Source organism: Acomys russatus, chromosome 5, assembly GCF_903995435.1.
Source record: "Acomys russatus chromosome 5, mAcoRus1.1, whole genome shotgun sequence".
NCBI classification, from domain to species: Eukaryota; Metazoa; Chordata; class Mammalia; order Rodentia; family Muridae; genus Acomys; species Acomys russatus.
The window spans coordinates 18,020,100-18,028,647 of record NC_067141.1 but is presented as its reverse complement, the minus strand read 5'-3'; positions in this window follow the sequence as shown (position 1 = coordinate 18,028,647).

The window sequence follows — 8,548 nt, the reverse complement described above, 5'->3', positions numbered from 1 at the left end:
TTGCTATAAAGGTTGTTTATGCTGTCATAGCTAGATGTTTATTGGTTATATTTCTGCTGCACTTGCTTGAAAAATAATTATTTCCAAAGAAAAGAAGAATTACATATCCAGTAAACTAAATAAGACTCAGTGTTTATTAGGGACCTCTGACAGCTCCTCAACTGCGAACCAAAGGGGAAAAAAAAGGTTTCCGAGCAGCGAATGGACAATTTATGTGCGAGTTTATTTGTAAAACAGATTTCGAGACATACTTCATCTTGGCTGTGCCAATAAAATGTATTCCATTTCTTTTCAGGAGCGGGTGCTGTCTGATGGCTCCACATAATCTGGTTTCCCCTAAAAAGGTGAGCCGGGCTGGATGTGCGAGGCGTGTCCTCCACCAGGAGCTAGTGTTGGATTTGGGGTTGCTATGGAGAGGGTGGAAGGATTAGATCCCGGAAGGCCAGCTCAGAAAGAATTCTTCAGTGAGAAGGCAGCTCAGCAAACCTAAGCCAGCTGCTGCGGTTCCCAAGAATTCTTCAGCTAAAACCATTTTAAACATGTTTCTAATGAGTCTACAATTCTTGCATCCCCAGCCTGAAACCCCATCTCCTCTCTCTACCCAGCTGGTGTAGAGGCAGTTTCTAAGCTGCAGTGGACATTAGCCTCCTCCCCAGACTGGAGCCTACCTTTGTTGAGTGGATTCTCTAGGCAGCCTAGACAGCCCAGGAAGAGTCAACACAAACTGCTCTGTTGATTACCTAAGTACTTGAGATCTTACAAATGTTACCAGGTCTGGATTGTGCGTTCAAAACATTGCTGGCGCAGGAATGGGAGGTGTGAAAGAAGGAAGAACTCTATGCACAATCACTGACATGCACATTTCCACACGCATAACTACTTTCTAGGAGTCCACACCCAAGGGACCACCCTAGACCCATGGTTCAGGAGACTACATTGGCCTGAACATGCAGAATCACTATGTGTTCATATGCAGCTATGTATCCTGTCTTTTCTTAAAATGTTCTACATATAAACAGTGTACACAGACATATTATTCTCCATGTCTATTGAGAGTTAATGTTCTGTTCTTCTTTGTTAATCTTGTTTCTTTGTCTCTTTTTTTTTAGACAGGATCTCACTATGTAAACTTGACTGTCTTGGAAATCATTATGTAGACTGGGCTGGACTTGAACTCACTGAGATCCGCCTGTCTGCCTGCCTGCGTGCCTGTCTTTGCATCCCAAATTCTGGAATTAAAGGTGTGTGCCAGGTGTAATTTTTGTTTCCTGTCTAAAGATCTAAGGGCACAGGTGAACCTGCCTGGGTCATAGACAGTAGCGTGTGTTGTTGCTTGAATCAGGACTTTCCCAAGAGCGCCATTGTTGGAGACTTGTTTGCGTGTTGACGGGCTTTGAGACTTGGTTAAAATAACCCCTTCATGGATTCCCAATATAATGCACTATTGAAAGGTAGTGCGTAGAAGGGGCCTCTGCAGCTTTGACTGAAGGACTTTTGGAAGCTTAGGGAGGCAGTGTCATCAGATGACCTGGGCAAGCAGGAGTTGTTTGGACCTGCTTCACCCACAAAGTTTTCCCATGGGAAACTCTCCTGACTGGAGCCCCACCCTGGACTTAAATAGTCAGGATGTTTTCTGTGGTTTTCTTCTGTAAAACCACTACTGACAAAGTTCCTTCTTCAACACACACACACACACACACACACACACACACACACACACACACACACACACACCAAAAAAAAAAAAAAAAAAAAAAAGTGGCAGAGGAGATAGCCCCGGCCTGTGGTGGCAGCTGTCAGGTGGAGGCCCCGAGGATCAGTTTTGAAGCCAAGATGGATAACATAAGGCCTTTAAGAACAAACAGAATCGGGGCTGGAGAGATGGTTAAACCTGCTGCTCTTTTAGAGGATCTGCATGGTTTCTCAGCTCACAGAAGCTCACAACTGTCTGTAACTCCAGTTCCAGGAAATCTGAGGCCTTCTTCTGACCTCCTCTGGTGCCAGGCTTCCACATACTGCACATACATACACATATACATACATACATACATACATACATACATACAGACAGACAGACATACAGACATACATACTGGAAAAACACTCATACAAAAAGAAATGCAGATTTTTTTTTAATGAGAAGAAAAGGTGGTGGGTGGTATCAAGCCCTTATAATCTCACTCATGGGGAAGAGGCAGGAAGCTGGGGTGTTAAGGCCAACCTCCATTATATAGTGAAAATGAAGGCAGCCTAGGGTACACAAAGTGCAAGAGAGGAGGGAAGGAGATTGGAGTTTTGAGAATGCCCAGTTGCTGGAGAGATGGCTGAGCAGTTTAAGAGCACTGGCTGTTCTTCCAGAGGACCTAGGTTCAATTACCAGCACCTAATATGGCAGCTCAAAGCTGTGTATAGCTCAAATTCCAAGGGCTCAGACATGTTCACAGATATACATACAGGCAAACACTAATGGGTCTGGGGAGATGGCTCAGTGGTTAGGAGCACATACTGCTCTTCCTGAGGACCTGAGTTTAATTCCCGGAACCCACATCAGGAGACTTACAACAGCCTGTAACCCCAGCTTCCAGTGAATCTAACACCTCTGACCTCTGGGAACTTGCATTCAAGTGCATTTTACACCCCCCTACACACACACACACACACACACACACACACACACACACACACACACACACACGAACACCTAACTAAAATACTAAAAATAAATCTTTTTTTTTTTTTTTTTTTTTTTTTTTTAAAGAATACACAGTCTCCAATAGGCCTGGAATGTGTCTAAATAAATGAGCTGCTACATAGTAGTCTCACACTCTCAATATGAAGTTGCTTACTTCCTGGCAGTTACACACTCAGAGGGGCTCTGAGATGCACCTGGGTGGGAGACAGGGCCCATTCCATGCTTGGGAACAGGTTTTTGTTTAGCCAAAGAAATGTTTCAATCAAACAAGTCACTGTCACTCTTGACAATAGTTACCTTTCTAGGCTTAGAGACAGATGGGTAAGGCCCCCGGATGGGTGGCCTTTTCCTTCATGAAGGAGAGAGCAGTGTGCAGCCCACTCTGCTGTGTCTAGTCAACTGTACAGAGCCAGAACAGGGACTGCTCTTCTGATCACCACGTCCTCACATGTATTGCCTGCGCCTGCCTGGTGCCCACAGAAGAGAGAGTCAGATGATCTGCAATTGGAGTTACAGAGGGTTGTGAGCCTCCCTGTGGATGCTGGGAATCAAAACTAGATTCTCTGGAAGAGCAGCCAGTGCTCTTAACCACTGAGCCAACTCTCTAGACCAATTTTAAAAAATTATGTGTATGAGTGTGTGTATGTGTAAGTGTGTGTGTGTGTGTGTGTGTGTGTGTGTGTGTGTGTGTGTGTGCGCGCGCGCGCACATGAGTGCAGCGCCCTCAGAGGCCAAAGGCATCAGACTCCCCAGAAGCTGAAGTTAGAGGCAGTTGTAACTCACTTGATGCGGAGGCTAGGAACTGAACTCAAGTCCTCTGCAAGACCAGGACAGGCTCCCAGCCCTGAGCCACCTCTCTAGCCCTCCAGTTTTATTCCCATTGTCCCAAATTCTGACCATCTTCCTAGACAAGTGGAGATCAAAAGAAATCTTCTCACCAATTTGATGGATACCTTTATTTCCTGATTTCTCTACATTGTAAATCAGTGTGTCAGAGGGACACTGCAAATGACCAGACCCCCTCCTCCATGGGGTAGTGAGCACATATGTATCCCTCGTCACCCAGTTTTCTCTCCTTGAGAATTAGGTTATTGTAGCATCATTCCTTATCCAGAGCCATTATCATTGGGTATAACTGTGTTTACCCTACAGAAACATGTCCTTTTACGATGGGATATAAATATTAACTAACAATGTCTGGCATACCTGGTCACCAGCGCAGCTGTGAGAGGTGGGAGTCCTAGACAGTCTTGAGGCCTAGCCTTATCCTTTAATGAAATGTTCTGTTTTAGAAGGTGCTTGTAATCTTTACCAGTATTTAGCAATCTCTCCAAGAAAGGTTGATCTCTTAGTTACCAGAAATGTGGAATATGGCTTTGCATGCCTTTGATTTTGTTTTATAATTTCAAACAGTCAGGAAATATAGCGTTCTCTGGCAATCAATTTATTTTGATTGATAAAAAGGGGTTAATAAAAACTCCCTTAGAAATAAAAGGAAGGTGAATAGCAATATATCTTTCATGGTGCCGTCTCTCAGCTGTGCATAAAGAGAGCAAGCTCTTTGCTTCTCTTCAATAAGTCTTCTCCCCTTATTTCCTATACCTAGTGAGTCATTTATAATCCTTATTATTTCCAACCCACACGCGAACTCAGCATCAGTCATATTTCCACATGCTGCAGATTTTCCTTTCCTATGTTGAGAAAGCCGAAAGGCAAAACAGCCCATAATTTATATGAAAATGCATGCCCAAAATGGATGATCCGACATAACTAATGGGACTGCGTAGCCTTGCAAGTGAAAAAAATTTAGGACAAAATATAAAACCTTGCGCTAAAGTTCTCATCTATTCCTGGAACAAAGTATAATCCGGACATACAGCATTTGACAGATGTCACCCAGTGATTAAAGGCAGGGCTAGGTTTAAATGGGATATAATTAATGCCGTCCACTCAAATATGAAGCTATCGATTTGGAAGGCACATTTGTGACTGATTAATATTCTTATTTATTGACAGCACCCGTGAAAAAGGCTGTGGAAGGCTCTCCTTCTGTGTGTAGTCAGCGTCTACTGTGGTGCTGTGGAACGGACAGAGAAACACACCTACCACGTCTTACACCCTTACACACTCCTATCCATCTCCGATTTGCATCGGTCAGATAGTTTCTCAAGTGTTAAATCTGCTCCATTCAGGGGTCTCATTGCTAAGGATGTTTACAAGGAGCAGAGCACGTTTTAGGGAGTTAGCGAAACCCACAAAGGTCTTCAGGAAAGCTGACACACCACGGGCTGTATGTTATTCTGGGCTGGGGCAGGAGGATCACCATAAAGTCAAGCTAAGCTGCAGCATGAGACACTGTCTGGGGAAAAAAAAAAAAAAAAAAAAAAAAAACTAAAATAGGACCGGGCATGGTAGCACACGCCTTTAATCCCAGCACTCAGGAGGCAGAGGCAGGCAGATCGCTGTGAGTTCGAGGCCAGCCTGGTCTACAAAGCGAGTCCAGGACAGCCAAAGCTACACAGAGAGACCCTGTCTCAAAAAACAAGCAAACAAACAAAACCTAAAATAGGAGCTAGGCACGGTGGCACATGTCTGTAATCCTAGCACTCAGGAGGCAGAGGCAGGCAGATCTCTGTGAGTTTGAGGCCAGCCTGGCCTACAAAGTGAGTCCAGGACAGCCAAGGCTACACAGAGAAACCCTGTCTTGAAAAACTATGCCCCCTCTCCCCCCCCCAAAAAAACCCTAAACTAAAATGGCACAGGAAGAAAGCCATGTTCTTCCTCAGTACAAGCATGTGGCTGATTTAGGGAGGACAGTCTCAGATCTAACACTCTTGGATGGCATGGCTGTCCTGTCTGCAGTGAGAGGATACAGCCAAAGATCAGGCTAGAAGTGGGCACAGTATGAGGCCACCTGAGTGTGTCCCAACCAGTTTCCTTTTAGCAACTTTTGGCTGAGTGTCTGCAGTGACTAAGATGTAGTGATAAAGACCAGCTCAGGCATGCCACGTCTTCTCATTCCAGCAGTCTCTGGGCCACGTGGGTGCACATGGTACAAAGAGCAGGCCACACTGATAGGACCAAAGGGGGAAAAAGAGCCTGGGACACAAAGGGTAGCTCCAGGCTTGGGAGGGAGGGACAGGGAGCAGGGCTGTGGTAACCCACTAGACTCAAAGGTGAAAATGTTCAGTAAAGAAGCCAGTCCTGCCTTGGAACCCCAGCTGAGCTCCAAGGACAAAGGAGGAAAATGGAGCTGTTTGAAGTTTCCTCCAATCCACCTGTTTTCAGAAAGACCTACAGCTCAGTAAAGAGGCTTCCCATCTGACAGGAAGCCCACAGAGCAGAAGAAACCAGAAAGGGTTTAGTTTACAATCAGATATGTTACTTTATCCTTCAGCAGGCTAGGGTACCTCTGTGCCTCAGCTTCTTCCTTTCTTTTAAAGTCTAGCTGGTGTTGGAGGCACACCTGTAATCCCAGCACTCAGGAGGCAGAGGCAGGGGGATCTTTGCGAGTTCGAGGCCAGCCTGGTCTACAAAGCAAGTCCAGGACAGCCAAAGCTACACAGAGAAACCCTGTCTTGGAAAACAAACAAACAAACAAATAAATAAATAAATAAGTAAATAAAATCTAGTGATTTCCAGGAGGCTGGTCTCAGACTCACTGTGTAGCAGAGGATGCCCTTGGGTTGCTGATCCTAGGCCTCCCCACACTCATCCCCACTCCCCACCCGTACCCCCTCCATTTCCTATTGCTGGAATTGGCAGGTGTGGTCACCACAGCTGTGTTTTTTGTTTGTTTGTTTGTTTTGGTTTTTTTGTTGTCGTTGTTTTATGTTTGTTTTGGTTTGGTTTTTCGAGACAGGGTTTCTCTGTGTAGCATTGGCTATCCTAGACTTGCTTTGTAGACCGGGCTGGCCTCAAACTCACAGCGATCCCCCTGCCTCTGCCTCCTGAGTGCTGGGATTAAAGGTGCGTGCCACCACCACCATGCACACAGCTGGGGTTTGTTGTTGTCATTTTGATCAAAACATGAGGCTAGTCCTGAAGTGTCATGTGTGAATGCAGTGAAGTCAAAGATGCAAAAATGAGTAAGGAGGTGTGCAGTTGGGACAGTTCATTCCTGAGTGCCCACTGTATACCTGGCCCTGGCCAATGGGAAACAATCAAGTTTGTGAAGTGGGAGTGAGGTTAAGGACGCAAGAGTTCAATCAGCAAACAAGAAAACTACTGCACAGTAACCAGTGTCAGGAAGCTGATAAGGGGCCACTGAGAGGACCAAGACAACAGTAGCTCTAACCAAAACACTTGGATAGATGTTTTTCCGGAGAGGCTATTCAGACAGCCAGTAAGCACACGGGATAATCAGCTTCATTAGTTTTTAGGGAATATAAGTAAAATATCATTTTGAAGTAGCATTAGGGTAGCCCTCAGCAAGAATGCCAAGGGTCAGATGACAAATGAAGAAAGAGAAACTTCCGTGCTTTGTTGGCAGAAATGGAAAACTGTGTCTCCAAAAGAAAGATCAGCTAGTTTCCCAGTGGCCAGCAGTTCCTTTTCTAGAAATATACATCAGGTAACTGAAGCAGGGAGCACCAACGTTTCTTGTGGCGTTTTCCCCACAACATGGAAAAAAAAAATGGAGGCAAGCCAGCACCCAGTGACAGATGAACGCATACACACTGTGTAATCGACCCATGAAATGAATGTGGTTCTGCCTCAGGAAGGAGGAAATGTCAACGTGTGCTACAGTGTTGATGAACTTGGCGGTCTTCATACTCAGCTGAGCCACGACAAAGATCCAGGTACTCTGACTCCACTTAGGTCAGGTACCAAGGCTGGTCAGCTTTCCAGACAGCGTGCAGGTGGTACACAGCTGTCCTTTCTACATTTAATGAGGCAAGGGGATCATGCTGAGTTTGAGGCCAGGCAGGACTATATAGTGAGATGTTATTTATTTATTTATTTATTTATTTATTTAATTTTGAGACAGGATTTCTCTGTGTAATAGCCCTGGCTGTCTATGAACTCACTCTGTAGACCAGGCTGGCCTTAAACTCAGAGATCTGCCTGCCTATGCTTCTGCTGAGTGCTGGGATTAAAGGCACGAGCTATCACTGACAAGCTTCTTCTTCTTCTTCTTCTTCTTCTTCTTCTTCTTCTTCTTCTTCTTCTTCTTCTTCTTCTTCTTCTTCTCCCCTTTAGGCCCTGTTTCTAACTTACAAAGACAGTAAAAAGGTGGATAGGAGCAGGAGTCAGTTTTTATGGGGACATTTTCATCTGAGAAAGCTGAGTTATTGTGAAGATGGGCAGAGGCTATATTTCCCCCTCACTGGGAAAGTGTTTAATTACTGTGTACCTCAAAGCGGCTAAGATGAACCAAGTTTGATGTCCAACCTGGCATTAGGAGGTGGAGACAGGAGGATCTCTGTGATTTTGAGGCCAGCCTAGTCCACACAGAGAATTCCAGGCCAGCTAGGGCTCTAGAGTGAGACCCTGTCTTTAACATCAACAACAAACGTTTAAGATAGGGTTTAAATACATAACAGGAGAGATCTGATACACATCTGCAGTCAGTTCCGGAAATGACCAGTGTTTGGTAGCGATCATCTGAGCTGAAGCCCATCTTCTCTCCCTTTTTTACAGCACTGGGGATCAACTGGCCCCTGAGCCATCTCCAACCCAAAGGGCACCTTCCTACATATACCCGCTGCCGTACCCAGTTCACGGGCTAAGGTGTGGGGAAATGGTTCTGGAGTTGGCTCAAGAATCTTTTAAAGAAAAGAGAGTAGGCTCAAAGTAGAGCTGCTCCTCAAAGGGTCCAGGACTCAAGACACTTAAGTTCCCTCTGAGGGGTCA